The sequence below is a fragment of the Asterias amurensis genome, chromosome 13 (genome assembly GCF_032118995.1).
Source record: "Asterias amurensis chromosome 13, ASM3211899v1".
Lineage (NCBI taxonomy): Eukaryota > Metazoa > Echinodermata > Asteroidea > Forcipulatida > Asteriidae > Asterias > Asterias amurensis.
In genome coordinates, this window is record NC_092660.1 from 3,107,928 (window position 1) to 3,131,878 (window position 23,951).

The 23,951-nt window shown below is 38.1% G+C and overlaps 1 long non-coding RNA gene across 1 annotated transcript; it reads right to left on the bottom strand.

The window, feature by feature from the left end:
* Positions 1–956: 956 nt before the first annotated feature.
* On the bottom strand, positions 957–23,150 carry LOC139946111 (uncharacterized). The gene is made up of 9 exons (XR_011787206.1): positions 23,025–23,150; positions 15,294–15,438; positions 13,680–13,836; positions 11,703–11,868; positions 10,582–10,734; positions 9,629–9,794; positions 8,404–8,569; positions 7,536–7,620; positions 957–7,210 (listed from the first exon to the last, which is right to left on the bottom strand). It is a non-coding gene; the product is annotated as an uncharacterized lncRNA (long non-coding RNA).
* Positions 23,151–23,951: the final 801 nt, after the last annotated feature.

Consider the following 23,951-nt stretch of genomic DNA (forward strand, 5'->3'; position numbering starts at 1 on the left):
TCCACAAGACTTGCGTTTTTATCCAACTTTGCTCAAATTATCGCCAAAAATTCCACAAGACTATAGCCTTGCGTTTTTATCCAACTTTGCTCAAATTATCGCCAAAAATTCCACAAGACTATAGCCTTGCGTTTTTATCAAATTTTGCTCAGATTGTGCCCAAAAATTCCTCAAGACTATAGCCTTGCGATTTTATCAAATTGTGCTCAAATTTGTCCCAAAAATTTCACAAGACTATATAAGCCTTGCATTTTTTATCTAACTTCGCTTAAATTGTGCCCACAAATTTTACAAGACTATAGCCTTGCGTATTTATCCAATTGTGCTCAAATTTGTCCCCAAAATTCCACAAGACTATATATATATAGCCTTGCATTTTTATCCAACTTCGCTCAAATTGTGCCCACTAATTTTACAAGACTATAGCCCTGCGTTTTTATCCAACTTTGTTCAAATTTTGCCCAAAAATTCTCCAAGACTATAGCCTTGCGTTTTTATCCAACTTTGCTCAAAAAAGCCTTGCCCCAAAATTCCACAAGACTATATAAGCCTTACGTACTTATCAAATTTTGCCTAAAAATTGTGAGTATTTTTATATATGTTCAAGAATAAAGGCTGATGCTATTTACGGACAAGTCAACTATTAGTTGATTGGTCTGAACTCGAAACTGTTGTCTCATTATTTGTCTCATTATCTACTTGGCCGCCATGTTTTCCCACAATGCAATAAATTGGGTGTGTATCAATTTTATGAGTTTCCTTGCGCAAAATGACTTGCTAAAAGCGATATACGCACCCAATTGCACTGTGGGCAAAAAAGACGGCCCGAGGGTCCCACCGGGATAAGGTGGGCCCGTAATATTTAAGTTTGGGGGGGGGGGGGGGGTAGGTTTAAGGCAAATAAAAGACAAGTTACAAGGAGAGTCATGTCCAATTTTTTATTGAAAAATTTGGCCAAAAAAAAAGCAGAGTTGTGCAAACACCTGTGCCTGTCGGTGGACCCCCTCGGCCACCTGGAACTTGTGATGATCTAAAGGCCCAAGTGCAATGGTCGATATGTTTTCTGTTCAGTGAAGTTCGATTAGATGTACTCCTAGTGTCTACTTCAATGTGGTAATGTCTCACAAAATATAAACGAGCTAGACGCAATTTTGCGCTTTGTTTTTTAGACGCAAGTGTTGAGCAGAAGGTAGTTGTTGCTTGCTTAAATGAACTGGTGCCCTCAAGGGCCAAAGATTTCACCGATTGTTGTCTCGCAACCAAGCCGCACTGGTGGTGCCAAGAGTTGTCGACACTTGTTCCAATGGGATCCTAACTCAACAGATGATGACGACTTCTGTCCAGACAATGATGTGCTGGTCGGAGAAACAAGTTCTAATGGCCACTAATTTCCCCCTTGCTTTCCATGGGGCTGCAATTTGGACGTTCAGCTGTAGTACGCTGACAAAATGGCTACAAGTGAACTTGTTTTTGACAGACTTTGATTAAAAACAAAGTTTATGAGTGTTAAAAACACTAGATATGTATCAACCAAAAGTACAGAGAAAAACACTTGACGTATTCACAAAAACGCCACATTTTTGTTTACAGTTTAAAGTACGGCGAATAGTGATGCTTTTTCACTACATGCTTGCCAATAAATGATAACAAAGATGACATTGGATTAATATAACTTCTACCATCCTAAAATAGAACCAACTATGACCATAACGACCAAACATTTCAACACGGCTAAGATTGAACAAGATCTAAAGTATTTGATTTACTTTGTTGCAGACCACTATAACTAATGATGAAGTAGAACATCGGATGTTATAACAACGTCAGCTGAGACGCATGTTCACAAAAGCATAGGGGGTAAAAAAGAATCAATTTAGGATACAACTGTTTCCAAAATTGATGTTTTAAAAGGCTTTTACTAGGCTTGCATTTACCATTTTTGGCCTGGCAGAAAGAGGAAACAAATAAAACAACTTGTGATGTTTAATTCCCCCTCAAGCTATAATGTACTAAAATGAGGGACTATGAAACAATTTAGGGCACAACTGTTTCCTAAATTGCTGTGTTGTTATGAATACTTTGAATCTGGTTACATTTACACATTGTTGGCCTTGCAGATAGGAAAAAGTGACTAATTAAAACTAGGAACAAATTTCTTTGCAACTTAGGAACAACAAGGGACAGTGTATGTACTCAACACAAAAAGGAAGTGATGAGCAACTCGGAGTAACACAAGGGAACGTGTCTGCACTCAACACACAAAGGAAGTGTGAGCAACTCAGAGTAACACAAGGGAAAGTGTCTGTACTCGACACACAAAGGAAGTGTGAGCAACTCAGAGTAACACAAGGGAAAGTGTCTGCACTCGACACACAAAGGAAGAGTGAGCAACTCAGAGTAACACAAGGGAAAGTGTCTGCACTCAACACACAAAGGAAATGTGAGCAACTCAGAGTAACACAAGGGAAAGTGTCTTCACTCAACACACAAAGGAAGTGTGAGCAACTCAGAGTAACACAAGGGAAAGTGTCTGCACTCAACAAACAAAGGAAGTGGGAGCAACTCAGAGTAACACAAGGGAAAGTGTCTGCACTCAACAAACAAAGGAAGTGGGAGCAACTCAGAGTAACACATGGGAAAGTGTCTTTACTCACCACACAAAGGAAGATTGAGCAACTCAGAGTAATACAAGAGAAAGTGTCGGTACTCAACACACAAAGGAAGTGTGAGCAACTCAGAGTAACACAAGGGAAAGTGCCTGCACTATTGTACTAAACACACAAAGGAAGTGTGAGCCACTCATGACTTTTTCTGTAAACAGCATCACTGGTGAAAAGACTATGGCTTGTGTGCAATAATAACCCGATGCCAGATATCTGTGTGCTGTAAATTTACCTCTAAATTGAGACAAATTGATCGCTTTGTAACCTTGAAATGAACTTTGACCTTCCATTTAGTGATTTCAATTTTGGCTGACCAATTTATGACCTCTGACTTAAAATGGAGATTGAGTTGAACTAAAGTAACAATAGCTAGTACAGATTGAATTCTGTAACACAAAGGAAGTGTGAGCAACTTGGGAGTTTTACAGGGGAGAGTGTTTGTACCCGACAAACAAAGGACAAGTGACCAGGGAAAGTGTCTGTACTCAAAACGAAGTGGACCATCTCAGAGCAACACAGGGGAAAGTGTCTGTACTCAACATGAAGTGGAGCAACTTAGAGTAACACAGGGGAAAGTGTCTGTACTCAACACGAAGTGGACCATCTCAGAGTAACACAGGGGAAAGTGTCTGTACTCAACACGAAGTGGAGCAACTCAGAGTAACACAGGGGAAAGTGTCTGTACTCAACACGAAGTGGAGCAACTCTGAGTAACACAGGGGAAAGTGTCTGTTCTCAACACGAAGTGGAGCAACTCAGAGTAACACAGGGGAAAGTGTCTGTACTCAACACGAAGTGGAGCAACTCAGAGTAACACAGGGGAAAGTGTCTGTACTCAACACACAAAGGATAAGCAACTCAGAGTAACACAAGGCAAAGTGTCTGCACTCATCACACAGAGGAAGTGTGAGCAACTCAGAGTAACACAAGGGAAAGTGTCTAAACTCATCACACAGAGGAAGTGTGAGCAACTCAGAGTAAAACAAGGGAAAGTGGCTGCACTACTGTACACAACACAAAAAGGAAGTGTGAGAAACTCAGAGTAACACCAGGGAAAGTGTCTGTACTTATTACATAAAGGAAGTGTGAGAAACTCAAGGTAACACAAGGAGAGTGTCTGTACTCCACACACAAAGGAAGTGTGAACAACTTAGAGTAACACAAGGGAAAGTGTTTGTACTTGAAGTGTGAGCAACTCAGAGAAACACAGAGGAAGTGTCTGTTCTCAACACACAAGTGTGAGCAACTCAGAGAAACACTGGGGAAAGTGTCTGTACTCCACACAATAAGGAAGTGTGAGCAACTCAGAGAAACACAAGGGAAAGTGTCTACTCAATACACTAAGGAAGTGTGAGCAACTCTTAAATTTTATTTTAAAATTCTTTCCCTAAATTAAGATTTAGTTTGGAATATACTTTTATTACAATTTGTTTGTGTACGCTGCGTTGAAAATAAATTATTTGTACGAAGTGTGATTTTAAAAACCACGGCCTAAGATAAGTTGCAAATGTTACTTATAAGGTTTAGAGAACTTTTATGATACTTTCTGTTTGGCATTGATTTGAAAGCTAGATCTGTGATCTCCTGCAGTAATTTACCCTTGACAATGACCAGACCCTAAGAACCTTGACATAGACCTGACCTTTGACCTCTTCTAAAAACAACCAATTCAAAAGAAACTACAAATTATAGTTATCCAATGTCATCTGTGGTATCAAAAGGCAATAAAATTGGTGTTCTTACTAGGATATTTTGGATGTGAAGTGGCATGACCAAGCAGAACATGTTTCTCCAGCCCTCATATCATCAACTGGATAGAAGTCCTCATCATCCAGCAAGTCCAGATTCCATTGGCTCAAGCAAAGACATCTCTTGGCACCTTTGATGATCATGAAAGATCCCCAGTACAAACCTGTTTACTCAAAAACAAAAGAATGACGTGACCAACAAAAGGCTAAATAATAAGGGGCCCTCATCCCGACGTCTTGAGAGATCTTGCCGACCAGAACTTTTTAGGGACCAACCACTACCTTCCAGCTCAGGCCCTAGTATGAACGCATGCTTCCAAAAATGCTCGCTCTAGCTCGTCAAATTTTGTAAGGCATTACACCAGTGAAGGAGAACACTAGTTGTGCATCTAAAAGAATTTCACTGAACAAAGAACATACCATCCATTGCACCCGGGCCCAAAGGACCACCACTTGTTCCAGGCAGCCGAGGGGGTCCACCAACAGGCACAGGTGTTTGCACAACTCTGCGAGTTTTTCAAAGGGTTTGGATGAGGCCCTAACATACATTCATCAAAATGAGCTGCTCCTACACAATGAGTCCATGTTTTAAATCTTGGAAAATTTCATTAAAAAACCCTGATTTGTCAGAAACAAAATTTAAGAAAAGCAAAAACAAAATGTTGTTTTCCCTTAGGATCTGAAAGGTACGAAAAAAACTAACAAAAAAACAAATAATGCAACTAATTTTGTCAGAAATGTCCTCATCTGTGCAAGATAATGACATTTCCACAGTTTTGTTTTCATGTTTGGTCATTGAAACTAAATTAATGGCTTCGCTTGCAAGAAAAGTCATTACTTTTTAAAAATTTGACTGAGACTTCCATAGTTTTATTTTGACATTTGGTCATTGAAACACATTAATGGCTTTAGTTGCGAAAAAAAGTCATTAATTTGCTAAAGTTTCACTCTTTTAAATGGTCTCGCTTGTTAGTAGGAGCAGCTCGTACATTTGACTGAAATAATACAAAGACATATGATTCAGAAGTGATTGTTAGTCAAAATAATAAGAACAAGTTTGCATTTTTCAAAAAATCAAGGTCCAAAACTTTTTTTCAACATCTGTAAACAGTTTCAATCAGAGTGCTCTCAGACTAGGAAAACTGTTTCTCAAGAAGAGTATCAGCAAGAAAAGGTATTTGTTAAATTCATTCAAAAGTTCTGCTGCAAAAAAATTGTTTAAAATGTCTTTGAACAGTTTCAATCAGAGTGCTCTCTGGCTGGTAAACTGTTTCCCAAGAAGGCAATCAGAGTGCCTTGATTATTATTTTTTTCTTTGATTTTAAAATATTTTGTTTTGTGAGTTTGGCACTTACAAATCTGAATCATATATCTTTGAGTGTGAAAGGGACGGATCTTTATAAACTAAAGGGGATGTTTGAGTAGTATACCACACAGGGGGTAGTGTGGGTAACTCTAAACACAACTCAGAGTAGGTGAAGGAGCTAAACCATACAAGGGAAAGTGTCTGTACTCAACACACAAAGAAAGTGTGAGCAACTCGGAGTAACACAAGGGAAAGTGTCTGTACTCAACACACAAAGAAAGTGTGAGCAACTCGGAGTAACACAAGGGAAAGTGTCTGTACTCAACACACAAAGGAAGTGTGAGCAACTCAGAGTAACACAAGGGAAAGTGTCTACTCAACACACAAAGGAAGTGTGAGCAACTCAGAGTAACACAAGGGAAAGTGTCTGTACTCAACACACAATGGAAGTGTGAACAACTCAGAGTAACACAGGGGAAAGTGTCTACTCAACACACAAAGGAAGTGTGAGCAACACACGGGAAAGTGTCTGTACTCGACACACAAAGGAAGTGTGAACAACTCAGAGTAACACAAGGGAAAGTATCTGTACTCGACACACAAAGGAAGTGTGAACAACTCAGAGTAACACAAGGGAAAGTGTCTGTACTCAACAAACAAAGGAAGTGTGAGCAACTCAAGTAACACAAGGGAAAGTGTTTGTACTCAGCACACAAAGGAAGTGTGATGCACCCCTGGCACACCCTGAAACGTTGAACATTCTACAAAAATATTAAACTAATAAAATAAACAGTCAAATTTTGTTTGACTCCTAAGAATTTAGACACTAAAGTGTCTCCTATTTCAGTCATGCAACTCTGTATTTTGATAAAAGATCTGACATTTCCAGAAGACCAGACACAGCAAGATTTTGTGTTGTGTTTTTAAATGTTTTAATGGCTGTGAAAACCAAAACCATACGAATCAGATATTGCATGCCTGCTAATTGCTGATATATGAGATGGGCAAAAACCCCTGTGGGGAAAAATTCCCATGCCGGCTCCACTATATGGCAACCAAGTTTGTCAACTCCATACATCAGCATACATCTAAATTTAGAGAGCTTGAATGTGCTAAAATAGATAGCGAAACATTCTCCCAACTCAGCCCTAGACAACGTTTCAGTTTATAAACTTGATAATTCACGACACAAGGTGAAAGTATGAGCAACTCACCACAGTGGAAGTGGGAGAAATTCACAACACAAGTTGGGTGTGCAAGAAATTCACAACATGGGAGAAGTGCAGAATTTCACAGGGGCAAGTGTAATCAATTCTACACACAAGGGAAAGTGTGAACAATTCACCACACAATTAACAATCTAAAATCTATAACTAAAATCTACAACTAATTACAAACTGTACAAAAAGGTTGAGGCATCGACGATGATGGTTGTCTGATGAGCTGCAAACTCCTTGTGATAATCCGACACTCTCTGTCTGGATTTAGTTGATCTGCAGAAGATGGAAAAAAAGGAAACAAGAACAAGATTTAACATCTTTGTTGATATAGCAATCATCATTGATTAATTAGGCAATGCAAAACATATATGCGACTCAATGATTGAGGCACACAAGGGTAGAACTCTTAGTCGCACAAGTACTCTTTGGAGTTTAGTAAATATTGCCTCACACTATGCTTCTTTACTACAAGTCATGATAAAGAGGCAAAAAATTGAAAGATTGCGCTGGAACCAAGGAATTCCAGGGTATTAACCCACTTGGGTTTTCCTTAGAAATATTAAGTTTTGTTTGTCTCGAACCAATAATGTTTACATACCTGTAAAGTTGACTGATTGTACAAGGCAGAGGTACTCCCACTCTGAATGAAGATCTGACACTCTCAAATGTCTGGATTAGTTGATCTGAGTAAATGAAACAAGGTTAGAAAAAAACGTTCAACATAACATCAATAAAGCCAGGTATTCAAGAGGCAATTCATTTGAATCTATAGACCATGTAACCTGTGACATCAACACACGTTTCAAAAAGATTCATCACAGAGGCTGATTGTCCTGCAGGCATAGTTTGTACATGCAAGAGAAAGTGTGATAATTGCAATGTCTGATTTTTATCAACCTTTGATATGATGAAAGGAGCACATCTATAATCTTATTTATTTGTTTAATTTTTTATAACCCTTGAAGTTATGTGGAAAAATACACACAATGTAAAATTGTTTATGTGACCAGGGAGAGTATCAATTGCCAGCTAGAAAGACCCTGGAATGTAGAAGGTTGTTCTTTTGGCACAAAAAAGGTCAGACGGTCTGTTAGTTTTCAATGAAAACAACATACCACTCACCGGTGCATCAACATAGGCCCTGAATTTCAACTTTGTAGAGGCCAGGTAAAAGAAAACTTGACAACTGCGGAATTTTAACGTGGGCCATTTGCATTAACAGAGATGCGATCTACTAACCGAGCCATCCAGCTCTGATATTGGCATTTTTGTTAATTAAATTTGTCCAGGATACCATTCAGAAGCCATTCAACAGAAAAATATTGAATTGCAAAAGATCAGCCAGTGATTTAGGGTAGACCACCATAGGGCAAGGGGACCAAGAGGTGAAAGGTGATTTAGGGCAGATACACTGCGCAAATTCAACCACCAATTTTGTATTATCAATAGTCAATTTTGTATCTTACCTGTAGACAGGAAGTTGAATGAGTTGTCATATCGCAGATTGCTGGACACTAGGTTTCAGCGTCACTTCTGCTCCGTGCTACAAGGACTGCCACTATGACTGATGATCTGACAATTTGGACAGCACTATGACTGATGATCTGTCAACCTCAGTTTGGATAACTTGATCTGTAGATGAAAAAAAAGAGAATGAGATTCAAGGTTCATTTACTTTGCCACCAGTATCCAAAGAAAAAAAATATCATCACTAGAAAAAGATCAGTAACAGTACTTTTAAAACTGGCTGAAATGTGGCACTGCTGAGGGATCCATATTAGAACCAGAGTTTGCAGGCAATATGGTCCCTAAATGGAATGCATTTGAGAAAGATTTTAAACAAATTTCTACCTCTATGAGTGTACCATGGAGGTCCAATGAGGATGAAATTAATCAAGAATTTCTTCTTTTTTTTGGTGTGTGTGGGGGGAATGATCAAAGGTACTATTTTGACTTTGACACCGTGAAAATCTTTACAGTGAAATCACTGTGAAAGCTCAATGAAAAGTAGAATTTGGCTTAAATTCAAGGAATTATTTTTCCTTTCACCCATAACTTGACCTAGGATTCAAAGCTGCCTCTAGCTACCGCTCAATTTCGGTAGTCTAGTTGGTTAGACATTGCTCTAGAATTGCAAGGGTTAAGGGTTGATGCCTGTGAATTTTTTTTTCCATAGGACTCCGAAAAGAACTGAGCTTCATTGTTAACACACATTTGTTTATGCAATCGGTGTATGATTAAAAAATTAAAGTTAATAAAAAAAAAATTTACTTTTCCCCAATGCAAATTTAACATCTAATGTACAGTTCGTTCAACTCTTAATGTAATTTTGGCCGTGGGATGGGTTAACCTTTTTGTAAACGGTGATAATGTCAGAAATGTGATTAAATTCATTACATTTGTTCCGTTTTGTGAATGTGAAGCCAATGATTCACAGAAAAGCAAACTTAATAATTCTTATAGCAAAGAACCCAATGAGGAATGAAGTTTTAGATGATTGAGGAACACCCCAGAAAATGATTCAAGGGAAAACCATAGAGTTGCAAATAGGAACTGATTACCCAATCCACGCAGTTCTCCTGGTGTGATTCAAACAGGCCTGGGTCCTAGAGGTGGAGGCGATTTAGGAAAGATACACTACGCCAATTCGACCACCAATTTTGTATTATCAATATCAATTTTGTTTCTTACCTGTAGACAGGAAGTTGAATGTGTTGTCATATTGCAGATTGCTGGACACTAGGCTTCAGCATCACTTCTGCTCTGTGCAACAAGGACTGCCACTATGACTGATGATCTGACAATCTGGACAGCACTATGACTGATGATCTGACAACCTCAGTTTGGATCACTTGATCTGTAGATGAAAAAAAGAGAATGAGTTAGTGATAAGAGGTTCCGTTAAGAACTTCGTTTCCAATAAAATCAATAAGATTCAAGGATCGGTAGTAACACACAGATTATAAACAAGGAACTTCAAATAAATTTAATGAACTTGGCCCTCAACCGTACACGCCCTCAATCAGCAAAAGTTATAGATATTTAAAAATGCTTCAAGGCTGTACATTGTAACAATCTCCAGGCGTCCGGCTCACTGTGTGGCAATTCGTTCTCAATCGTGAACGTGTACTGTGTTGGGAGTGGCCTTGCATCAATGTGGAGGTTGTAGATTAAAATCCTGCTCAGGTCATTTTTGTCTATGTTCAGCCCCAATCTATTATAAAATGTACCCAGTCATATTCGCTTGCGTTTGAAACACTACTTATTGCTTTATTCACAACACTCTCCTAGCAGGTCTCTATTTTTCTGACCTTTTGGTGAACAGTGACAATGTCAGAAATGCGATTCATTTAATTTCATTCATTTTGGTTGTGAATGTTAAGCCAAGGACTCTCTGACAAGCGAAATTAAAAGGCAATGAGCCCAATGAGGAAAGAAGTTACAGTTTTAGATGTGGGAGGAAAACCCCAAGAAAATCATTCCATGGAAAACTCACACAGCCAAAGGTAGGAACAACCCAATCCACGTAGTTCTCCCGGTGTGATGCAAACAGCGGGTCTTAGAGGTGGAGGCCATTTAGGAAAGATACACTACGCCAATTCGACTACCAATTCTGTATCATCAATATCAATTTTGTATCTTACCTGTAGACAGGAAGTTGAATGTGTTGTCATATCGCAGATTGCTGGACACTAGGCTTCAGCATTGCTTCTGCTCTGAGCACTATGACTGATGATCTGACAATTTGGACAGCACTATGACTGATGATCTGACAACCTCAGTTTGGATCACTTGATCTGTAGATGAAAAAAAGAGAATAAGATTCAATTGTGTTTGAATTGAGATTCACAACACTCTCCTGACAGGTCTCCGTTTTCCAACTTTTTTGTGGAGAGTGAAAATGCCAGAAATGTGATTCATTTCATTTCATTTATTTTGGTTGTGAATGTGAAGCCAAGGACTCTCTGAGAAGCAAACTTAATAGCCAAGAACCCAAAGAGGAAAGAAGTCTCAGTTAAGATGTGGGAGGAAAACCCCAGAAAGTAATTCAAGGGAAAACCCAAACAGTCAAAGGTAGGAACAACCCAGTTCACCCAGAATTGTAAGGGTTGTGGGTTCGAATCCCACCCGAGTAACATGCATGTGATATTTTTTCACAGGACTCAGGAAAGTACCGAGTATACAGTGCTAACACACATCGGTGTATGGGTAAAAATCAAAATTAATATTCTTTATCCCCGATGCAAATTTAACATCTATTATATCTTTGCGGTACCCGCTGGCATACCCGCTGGCATACATAGGATTCGAACTGCCTCTAGCCACCGGGCAACCCTGGTAGTCTAGTTGGTAAGACACTGCTCTAGAATTCCAAGGGTCGTGGGTTCGAATCCCACCCGAGTAACATGCCTGTGATATTTTTTCACAGAACCAGGAAAGTACTAAGTATACAGAGCTAACACACACCAGTGTATGGGTAAAAACCAAAATTAATATTCTTTAGCCCCAATGCAAATTTAACACCTATTTTGAGTGTCAATGAACCCAATGAGGAATGAATTTTAGATGTTTGAGGAACACCCCAGAAAATGATTCAAGGGAAAAACCATAGAGTGCCAAATAGGAACTGATAACCCAATCCACGCAGTTCTCCCGGTGTGATTCAAATAAGCCTGGGTCCTAGAGGTGGAGATTATTTAGGAAAGATACATTACGCCAATTCGACCACCAAGTTTGTATTATCAATATCAATTTTGTATCTTACCTGTAGACAGGAAGTTGAATGTGTTGTCAAATCGCAGATTGCTGGACACTAGGCTTCAGCATTGCTTCTGCTCTGTGCAACACAGACTGCCACTATGACTGACAATCTGACAATCTGGACAGCACTCTGACTGATGATCTGAAAACCTCAATTTGGATCACTTGATCTGTAGATGAAAAAAAAGAGAATGAGATTCAAGGTTCATTTATTTTCCCTCAGTATCAAAAGAAACAAGACATTATCGCCAAAAAAAGACCAGTTACAGTGGTTCAAAAACTAGCTGAAGTGTGACACTGCTGGGGATCAATATTAAAAGCAGAGTTTGCGGGCAATATGGTCCCTACAGGGAACCATTTGAGACAGAATTTAAACAAATGTCTACCTCTATAATATTAGAGAATGACAGAATGATTTTTGAGGGAAAAGAGGTCGATTGGGGGGGGGGATCAAGTGTTATTTTGCCCTTTCACACTCTGAAAATCTCTGCAGTGAAACCACTGTGAAAACTCAATGAAAGGTAGGGTTTGGCTGAAATTCAAGGAGTTATTTCTCTTTCAGCAAGTTGCAATTCCCTTAAACCAACTTGAGAAAAGGAGTCTCAAAACCAGTACTGGCCTCCCAAAATGTTGCCCTGATTTCAGGGAACACTCTCCATCCAAGCCTAGACTTATAGAATTGGTCAATAATTCTCTGGCATGTAATTTCCAACTTCTCCCCACTCCATGGCCTTATGGCAGTTATTTGCAAAGTTATCATGATCTAATACAATGTTAACATAGGTCTACCAACAGTGTGCTGAACAGTACAGCTCTAGAATTGCAAAGGCTTTGGGTTCAAATCCAATCTGAGTATATGCCTGTTCAGATTTTTTTACAGATCTCAGGGGAAGTACCTAGTTTACAGTGCTTACACACATTGGAGTAAGGGTATGCTTTTAATGCAAAATAAAAGAAAAACCACTTGATTTGTCTGCCAGACCACTCTTGCAAAGAGCCATATAGCGGACAACTCTTCTAAGAGTGAAATATGGGTACTTCCAACCCGAATTTAGAGCGAAGTTTGTTTCAATTTCACACAAAAAGAGTGTAGCCCGGTTCATACTTCCTGCGAATGGAAGCGATTTTTGACGTCACAAATTTGCAATGAATAATTCGCGGCAGTTCAATGGTCATCCTCGAGAATATCGCTGCGAAAGGAGCGTTGTGACGTCAAACTCACGTAAAATTCACTTCACATGAACCTGGCGTTATGCAGATTGACTTTCACTCTCAACAGAGGGAAACTAACACCACTCAGACAAGAGAGTGAATTTTTCACTCTCTTACATTAAAGACATTGGACACTATTGGTAATTGTCAAAGACCAGTCTTCTCACTTGGTGTATCTCAACATATGCATAAAATAACAACCCTGTGAGAATATGAGCTTTGAAGTTGGGAGATAAGAATGAAAGAAAAAACATCCTTGACACGAAGTTGTGTACTTTCTCGAAATCAAATTCGTGGAAAATTACTTCTTTTCTCAGAAACGACAGTACTTCAGAGGGAGTCGTTTCTCACAATGTTTTATACTATCAACCTCTCCCCCATTACTTGTAACCAAGTGAGGTTTTATGCTGATACTTATTTTGAGCAATTACCAATAATGTCCACTGCTTTTAAGAGAGCAATATATTACTACTTATCTCCAAGTTTTTGACTCCCATAAATGGTCGACTGTGTTAGTTCGCAAAGTAAAAGGAAAACCACGCAATTTCGATGCAAATTTGTGGTGATCATTGTTTTTTACTTTTAAAACATCTTTCCAACCATTATGCATTTTATAACAAACAGTTATAAAAGCTTTTTATAGACTAACTTTTCCGATCCAAGGCCATGTGTTCCTTTAAGCTCATACAAAAATTTGTTTTATGTATGATATTTTTGAAACATCATTCATAAACTTTTTTGTTTGTTTAAATCAACTTTTGTTTCGCACCTTTAAATGTGAAATTGATTGAGTTGTCAAAGCAGACTGCTGGAGACTCTCAAAGACTTCATCATTCATAGATTGAGACTCCTCTGCTCAGTTTGATGGACAGCCACAGCAACCCATGAATGAAGATCGGACATCTCTGTGGTCTTCATAAGTTCATCTGTACAATTTGACAAAACAAATAGGAATGTATAAACTTTAAACATTTAGTGAGTAACTTATTCATTGAGTCATGCAGAATTTTTGAATACCAGCTGGATCCTACTGAGTTGAAATGGCTCACTAGAGCGCCACCTATTGTCAAGAGTAGGACAGGCATGTTCAATTACTTGGGCACAATCATCATCACAACATTGTTATTAAACTGTAATGAGAGGGAATAGTCTGCACAATTTGTACACTTGTAGAACATGATTCTATATTTATTCAAGATTATCTTTCAAAAAAATTGCCCAATTTGCAACAAATCCATATCAGGTACTTTAACATTTATACAGTTAATGATCCACATTTTTTGTGATCCCAACGCTTTACCAATGGCCCTGGAAGAGCCCCTAAACATCTCATTTTTTAATCGCCCTGTGTGGCCAAATGATTAATCGCAGTCAACTTGTATACTTGGTTTATGACTATTTCGGCATTACTTATTCAAGTTCCTTGATCAATTTCCATATTTTATTATGTTTGCTTTCAGTAGGCTATAACTTTGAAGTAGCTCTGAAACTTGTCATGCACATGCCCCGTCTCACAGGAATCATGGTGCCCAATCTCTATTGCATGATTGAATGCACACGTACACAATTGTGAAACGCTAAATTGCGCAAAAGTGATGGCACCTTCTGTTGCCCAGTCACATTAAAGGCAGTGGACACTCTTGGTACTTACTCAAAATAATTATTAGCATAAAACCTTGGTATAACGAGTAATGGGGAAAGATTGATAGTATAACACATTGTGAGAACCGGCTCCCTCTGAAGAGACGTAGTTTTCGAGAAAGAAGTAATTTTCCACGAATTTGATTTCGAGACCTCAGATTTAGAATTCGAGGTCACGAAATCAAGCATCTGAAAGCACACAACTTCGCGTGACAAGGGTATTTTTCTGTCATTATTCTCTCGCAACTTCGACGACCGATTGAGCTCAAATTTTCACATTTTTGTTATTTTATAAATGCATACTATGTTGAGATACACCAAGTGAGTAGACTGGTCTTTGACAACTACCAAAAGTGTCCACTGTCTTTGACAACTAAGTTTTTAATCGTCCTGTGTGGCCAAATGATCATTGATCGTTGGCAACTTGTATACTTGGTTTATGAATATGGGTTCCTTTATATCAATTTTCATGTTTTATAAAGTTTGCTTTGTCATAGCTCTAAAATTTGTCATGCACATTCCCTGTCTGACAGGAATTATGGCGCCCAATCTCTAATATGTGATTTAATGCACTCATACACAATTGCAAAACGCTAAATTGCACAAAAGTGATGGCAGGAATTATGGCGCCCAATCTCTAATATGTGATTTAATGCACTCATACACAACTGCAAAACGCTAAATTGCACAAAAGTGATGGCGCCCTCTGTTGCCAGTCACTATAGGGAAATGTGAATCGTACCTGAAAATCAGAATGATTGAGTAGAGTAAGGAGATTGCTGGCCACTCATCAAGGCTTCAACGTTGATAGATTGAGACAACTCTGCTCAGTGTGATGGGCAGCCACCGTGACTGATGACCAGACATCTTTGTCTTCAGTAGTTCATCTGTAGATGAAACAAGGGAACGAAAACAAAATTTATAGTTTGTTGGGTGTACACAAAAATGCGAGTTAAAGAGAACGTGAACACAACTGCGCAGCAGATCAAAAACATTACGTCTGCATTGATGCAGCAAATTTACCATGCTCAATCACCCCACAAAATACAACAAAGCAAAAAAAATTTAGAAAAAAGAAATCTAACATTACACAGTTAAATACTCTGTTCATCCAATACAATTGTCATTTGTGTGAAGCTTACAATATCAAACATTTTGACTGCCGCTTTATCCTCCGGTAAATACGTATTGATTTATCATGAAGATTTTTGAAAATTGTAAGTACCCCCATAGAATTGGATAACTAGAGTTCTATCAAGTCAGTACATCATTGCAATATGGACTTATGAACTTATGATCATTTACATGTTCCATTGTTCTCATTCAACAGGAACCAGTGTTAAAGTCACCTGGAAAAGGTGTTTTGTCAAAATAAAGCTTTTTTCACTACTAATATATGTGTTTTGATGTGTGGAATGTGAACAAACAGTTAACTAAGGTTCTAAAAAATTAGTTCTTATCTTATTTACAACTTTTAGACTAGGCCCCACCGAAGGGGGCACTATTCGTGACGTCAATCGAGGAGCGATGTTTGAAGAGAAAATTATGCACAGTGCTTAAAAGACCTTGGGCGGGACCACTGGGCACTACTGCTCTTGTGAGTCTGACCAAATGCAGACTGACCCCATCTGTAGTTGTTTTGCAGCATCCAGCAGCAATACACTTGGTCAGCATTGCCGAAAAAATGGAAGAAAACAACTTTTTCGCAACCTAAAAAACCAATGACTTGGACTTGCATGTACTTTGCACGTGTGTTTGCTCTACGCATCAAGGCAAAGTCTGCCTCGATTGACGCCACAAAAGGGGTAGGCGGAGTCAACCCCCAAGCAACTTTTTTTTTTACATATAAATCGTGATAAACAATTACTTAAACAATTGTTTTATTGTTACTAAATATATACATGTATGAAGCAATATGTGATGCAATTTTCAACTCAGTACACCATTGCAACAGGGTCATTCTATGTCAAATCACCAAAATTTCAGAAAAATTCCCAACTGACCCTCTCATATTTTCTTGAAACTGAGTCAAACTGTTTCGCTAAAATACATTTTTCGCAATGGTACGGGACCTTCATAGCCTAACCTGGATTTCATCGCGATGCACCCATTGCCTGCAAGTGCAACGGGTCCAACCTGGGTTACATAATTTCAGTACATAAAATCACAATTTTTATTAATCAGGCATGAGAATGGGTGATGATAAAAAAATTCAGTTGATTGGAAATGTAAATATTCCATCATTTTTGTGTGCGAAGCAACACGAGCGCGCAGCGCGAAGTCCCTTACGGCCGGGGTCCAGGGCCCGCTTAACGGCCCTGGGAGCTATGGGTATTTTAGAAGCTCTGTGGTGGTCTCTGATGCATTTTTGATACCTATTTTTCCAGGTAGAAGTGAGCTACTTTTGTATGATTTTTCCTTTGTTTAAACAAAAATAATAGGTTTAAGGGAAAATAAGGAATGTAAAGCTAAAAAAATTCAAACAATTTTGGGTTCGCCTGCGATTTTGTAACAATTCCAGAAAAAGAAGGGAAAAAAAAATAATAATAATAATATTTTTATTTTTTTGACGGTCTTATCCCTTATTTCTGCCCTTGAAAATGCTTTTTGTCTCACCAACAGCCATTTTTATAGGTTCTTGATTTGAAATTTGGTTGTGTAAAAGAATTTTTTTTGCAATCAAATGTTTGTGATTTTAACGATCCGTCGGCGACGCACATTAATTTTTAAAATATAGGCCTATTTGGCGAGAGCGATGTGTTTTTGAGAAAGAGGTTGTTATTCAGCATAGAGTATAACTGGAACGAGGTTGAGATTAGACCCCAACATAGAAATAGAACCAATGAAGAAAGCACGTCGTCCGGACGTACAGTGTGTTTGCTGGTTCCCAATATATCTTTCGCTGGTTGTGAGGCAATAACAGGTACCAGTTTTCCATGGCCTGCCGGCGATCTCAGATTCGTGCCGCGCCGCTCATTGGTTCGTGTACAAACCTGCACGTACACAGTACACATGGTGCAAAACACGTGCATTGTTTTTTCAGTAGACTTTCAAAAGTCTCCACACGTGTTATCTTTGCTGCAGCAGCAAGCGCATTTTACACGCAAACATTATTGAACCGTACCACTATAAACGAAGCGAGGAATGAGACAAGTTTATACATCTGTCGCTGCTGCTGCATGCATGCGCGATGCCAGGAAGACCACAAGCCGTAAACTGGGCCAGCTGTTGGACGGCAATTTATTGTTTAGGTGCCGTTTTTTCATGAACGCCGTGTGGATACGCGATAATAACAATTACAAAGGTAAACTTACATTGTCTGACTAGAGAAGAGGAATTAGAGAAACCCAAATGTATACCCCCAAAAACCTACCCCCCGAATTTTATAGCAAATTCACATCGAACTCGGAGACCACAATTTTGAAAGGAAAAAAAACGGAATTCCGGTTTAAACCGGAAGATTCTCATGCCTGATTAATGAAAACAATGGCAAAATTTTTGAACTTTGACCTTGCTAACTCAGGTATGCATGATGACCCGACCCCCAACAAACAAGATGTCAAAACAAATTGAATGTCTTCAATTTCAAGAGACCTATCCAGCTAAACCTAAAGCTATGCCAAAATTAGTCTCATCAGATCAGATGTTTCAAATTTACTGTAGTCAGCTCAGGTGCTCTGGAAAACCTAAAGAGTGCCGGACTAGTAGTATCGTAGGAGCTCCTGTTTTTGAAGTGTCCCTAAAATCATAGCAAATCTTTTACCTCTCTGTGCGCAATGTAAACAGTCCCTAGATAAAAATTGTGTGGTTTTATTTGCCAAGCAAAGAGTCTCCTCTCCCTTGACCAAAACTCAGAAACACGAAAGGCTCCACTGGTCGTTTGCACTTGTAAATGCAAAAAGTTTGGTGTTTTAGGAATTTCTACAAGGTACAAAAATATGTCATAATGTTGAGGCCATATAAAAATATTTGCCCACCGAAAAAGTTTCATTAAACGTTATTTCAATTCACAATTCATGATGATCAAAATTATGTGACTGAATGTTTTGCTGAGCATTCTTGAAAAACAATACCCAGTCTTAAAGAAGCCATGTGCCTTATATCATTTTCTAATATTTTTTGAGATTATTATTTTGTAACCCTCATATCATTATCAATACTATTATTATTATTATTAAAATTTAAACATCAGCTTGTTGATTCAATTATCACTGTTTATTTATGCGCTTTACTATAAATATTAAGAAAAAGGAAAGAAAGAAAAAAAGTAGATTTGGAAGCCTGTAATTTCTCACACTTTTTATGTTTTTTTTAATTTTGTGCAAGTTACCATGGTAATGTAAATAATTTAATAAAAAAATATTTTGAATAAAATTTAGGCAACTACTGGCTATACAGTCATACAGAGTCTCAAAGAACACTTGTAGTCACTGCAGATGTTCCTTCCATGTATTGTAATGTATGGCTTCACCAGGAAACCATATCCTGGTGTCATGTGTTTTCAGTAGGATAACAGGAAACACTTTCACAATCAAAAACTAAATATTTTTTTTTCAAATCATCTATCCAATTTTTTAACAATAACACTTTCACTTTATGTTTTGGTTTAACGTTGCGAGAAACAGTCTGCCATAAACAGTGCTTGTGCGTGCACGAGATTTGGAGCAACGTCATAAAGAAATAATATGTTTTCACACCTTTCATTGGTTGGTATTTTATTGAATATTCAGAAGCTTGTATGGCAGGCAAAATAAATCAAAAACATTATTCAATTACTAGCCTACTTCACAAATTCAATTACATTTTTGTCCTAAGGCATTATGGCTACTATATTAGAATCCAGAGATATCTTAAGGCATGAAAGTAAAACACCTACCCCCCCCCCTTGATGCACTCACACTTCATAACAATCCGTTTTCCCAATTTCAGACCGGTAATGTTTCGTTTCAAGAGAAAAGAAACCAATCTATGATATTTTCTCTTTAGATGTAGACTTATATTTATTACCCTTATCAGAATTTATTAAAGTATGCAGTGTAAATCAAAAAAAAAAAATTGTTGTCATTATTAATTAAGATATTTTAATATTTTCCCCACATTTGCACACCATAGAATCCCAAATAGTAACCACCTCACGTGATCCATCTAGTGACTAAAGCAGAATGAAACTCAATCTAGCAGATAGTAATTTTGTTTTGAACTTTCGAGGTTGGATGATGTTTCTGTGACTCATTTGAATGTTGGCATAAAAATGCACTAGTGATTAGTACCAAATATCAATCATTTTATAAATGTTTGAGCATAACCAATAGGAAACTGTATTCTCAGCATGATTAAGCCTGATGAAAATACAGACCGTGAGTAAACTGCATAGCTTCTGCCACCGGTGCAGCTTGCACAATTTCGCGGTAAACGGGAATCAATTCAAAGTTGGGGACCGAAAACATAATACAGTCATTTGACCAGTTCGGGATCATTGACCAGTTCGGGATCACTTCAACTTTGCAATAACCAAATAATTATATCACTTCTCATTATTACCAACTTCTGTTGATAAATGTGAAGATTAACACCCATTAAACCAACAAACCCAAAATAAGGTGCCAAATATCATCAGCAAATAAATTATGAATGTTTTCCTGAAGGTTGTCTGCGAAATTTATCATTTTTTTGTTTAAAAATGTTGGTTGAAAAACACTGTTAAAACTTCTTACCTTTGGAATTGGAGTGCCGGGGCAAAAAATATTTATGTAAAATGATAAGAATGTGTAAAAAAACATTCCTGTAAATACTGTGCAGTCATCTTGTTTTTTTGAGGTGACGAAGATCCCAAAATCTTCTTTAGGGGGGCAACTTACCCTTGACCAGTTCGGGATCACTCAACATCTCATTGCGTCAAATGGTGCCGCACTAACTTACTAAGTATGGTAAAATCATACTACTGCAGTAGAAAGTTTGTTTAGTTGATTTTGAGAAACGTTACTTCAACAAATTCTTGTAGATTTTTTATTTTGTGAGAAAATTAAACTTGGAGGGGTCAATAATGCTTTTTAGGTTCGCTTCACTTTTTCATTTGCCTTTGCTGTTGTTTTGAGGTTTTGTCGCCAGGTTTTTGCGCTGCTATTGAGGACACTTGCATGACATTCACTAAAGTAGGCAGTTTCATCAAGTTGATTTTACGTGTACCAAAACACACACACACACAGCCCCGAAAAAAAAGAACGAAATATATTAAATCATAACTCACATTTTGTACAACTCACAACTATGAGACTTGACAGCAGGCAGGAGCATTCTCTCCCCGTGCTTACATTTCAAAAATATTCGAAATCGGATGAATAGTTTCGGAGATATTGTAAAAAAAAGAGAGCAACGACAAAAAACAGAAGCTTGGCCTGGCGTGCAGCGCCCATTCGTTTGTGCATGACGTCAACTTTGAACCCCGTGGACAACGGATTTCGGAAATCTTCGGAAAGCGCCGAAGAAGCCCGAAGACGGTTTTTTTGCGATGCGGGAGCACATGTTTACACAAAATGAGATAACGATTACATCATCGTGTAGCCGATAAAATTCCGCACATCGTACAGCTAGTCGCATAGCTTTTACCATAAAAACCTATTTTTGTCGGCGTTTTCCATTTTTTGAATCAAGATTTCTTCCAGAGACAATCATCAAAATTGAATGCGACTTTGTCAGTGCTAATTCCCATACTTTTAAGTTTAACTTGTGAAAATTTGGTGTAATTTGATTATGTTTTCTTCTCCCGCAGAAAGGTTTTGTTAGACCATTTCTTGCAAAGTTGTCCTAAATACGCACGATTGTACATGTACGTCGTACTCGTACATCTTCGTGTTTCCGTGATGTGCCACCACAAGAGGGCGTGTGTTACAAAAGTTTGATAGGCCGGGGCTCTAATAATAGAAAGCTGGAAAGCTGCCCGATCTTGTTTCTTTGATAATTTCTACGTTCTGAATTGATAATAACAGACTGCTCATCTTGAGTCAAAAGAAACTAGTATTGTTATATACTTTTAAAGGCCTATACTAATTGAAACGAAAGTTGAACAAAAAAATTGATAGTATAATTATAGCCATTGGTTTTTAGAAATTGTCTTTGTAAATATAACAAAAATAATCGATGTATACAAATGCCTTCATCCTCAAGTTTTTTAAAGATTGTTCTAATGTTTTACTGTGTTAATGCTACAATTTTAAATCAAAGGATCAACTTATCTTAAATTAAAGGAAACACCAGTCATAAACTCTTTAATTTTATTCCATTCTGGTTAATTCAATAATGCTATTTGTTGACATAATTAATAAAGAATATTCACACAAACACCTGCAAAACTTAACACATATTTAATTTTTATAGTTAACAATTTTCCCCACGATGCCGCTCCTCAGTTTGATTCACAAAATATCACTTTTTGCCGTTCATAAAAAATCATACTAGCGCCTCAAAGCACAGTTTGTAAGAGATAGAGGGCGCTCGCCTAGTGTGCGCCCTCTATTGCCATAGCCTGTGCATTAAACTTGGCCGTGGCCGATATGAAGAAAAACATAAGAATTGAACTTGAACACGGGTACGTTTTTTTCACGATCCACGCTCATTAAAAACGGTATATCTCTGCAACCAAACATCCGATTTCAAAATTTTAAATTGATTTTTACTTCTAAGAATACACCTTAACAGACTACATCTTGTCAGAGAAAAAATCACCTGCATTAAATTTGACTGAAACTGCCTAACTAAAGAAAGGAAGTCCAAGTCCATGCCAACACACCTCTGAAGTTTTGTGTCCTTGAGAGACAGTTCTATGAATGGGAGTATGGGTTTGCAATGAAGGGCACTCTACTGATTCAGAATAGATTCAACTGATCCTGAACTGGTCAAACAGGTGACGATACTTTTCTCAAAGCCTCTTCAAAAGAACTAATCTTTTTTGTCAGTGAATACTTGGTGAGTTTTATTACATGTTTAGGTAAACTGCTAAAAAAAATTGTTTCAGATATCAAAGAGATTGCAACAAAAAACAATGTGAATTCAAAAAGTGATCCCGAACTGGTCAAACGACTGTATGAGGGTCGATAACGTATGACGCTACGATACTTTCTCGTTTGCCGTGAAAGCAGGAAAACTTCAAAACAAATGGGGCCATATCGAATGAAAAAGTGGTGGCGCCATACGGAAACTTTTCCCTGTAATTTAATGTTGTGTACTAATTTATTAACTGAAAATGTAGCGAGCGTATAAACGACACTTTATACGCACCGCCTCCCGTCATACTTTCGACCCCTCCCACTGGCCGTTCCCCCCCCCCCCCCCCCCCCCCGCGGCCCCGGGGCCAGGCTAGGCGGGCGGCGTGGTTAGAAATGGAAATGCATTCAGAAAAAAAAATTCACTTGGCACAATCGAGAAACAACACAATATTTGTTTGCATTTACATGTTTATAAAGCAAAAAATACATACCTCAATGTTCCTCAATTCTTGCGGAACTTGCCATCTTGTTCAGGTGCAAAAAAAATGTATACTTCAGAGACATTTTTTGTCGTCTGACAGGCTCAAAACATTTGCACATTGTGTCAAGATAATCGCCATTTTGGAAAGGACCTCATTTCACCTTCTTAGTGCCGTTTTGCCTACACACAAACACAACATAGATCCCAATTTGTTTTTCTAGATTCAACGTTGTAGAACAAAATTCAACCATTTTTCTTGCAAAATAGAATGATTCACTCGACTTATTTGGCTTAGAGTGTTTAAAAAATACTTTCGAAGAGAAAGAGCGCCCTTTTAATCATGAGTTATAGTACGGCGGATTGATATTCCCACCCTCCCCATGCAAGTAAAGTCGGCACACACCACTTGTTGCTCGGGGGTGGCGCAATTTTTGAGAAGGGACAATACACATGTAGTGCAAGCAAAGAGGGGTTCTTTTATATACATGTAGCTCTATGAGTGCAAGGTAGAAGCTAAAACATTATTTACCCAAACACGTTGACATTAGTTTTGATTAATTTTAATAATAATAATAAAGGAAACTTGTAATGCGCCATGTCTGTCACAGGTGACACTCCTGGCGCAGGAACCCTAACAAAGCTAACAACTGAAGGAACTAATTAAACAAAATAAACAGAGGGAGAAGCAGCTTGTGTGAAGAGGTCTTGAGTTGGTTCTTGAAATTTTAAACTCAATAACTTATTTTTTTTCTTCTCATAAACAGCTTTTCACAATCTCTGCATTTATTGAACGCAAAACAGTGACAAATAATTGAATGAACTTTTTTCTTCTAAAACTGCACGTAGGCCTACTTCGAAGTGAAATAATTCTCACAACACTTTTATTTACTTGAAACTGCTGTACTTCTTCAACCAGATACGTTTGTATTGCCACAAA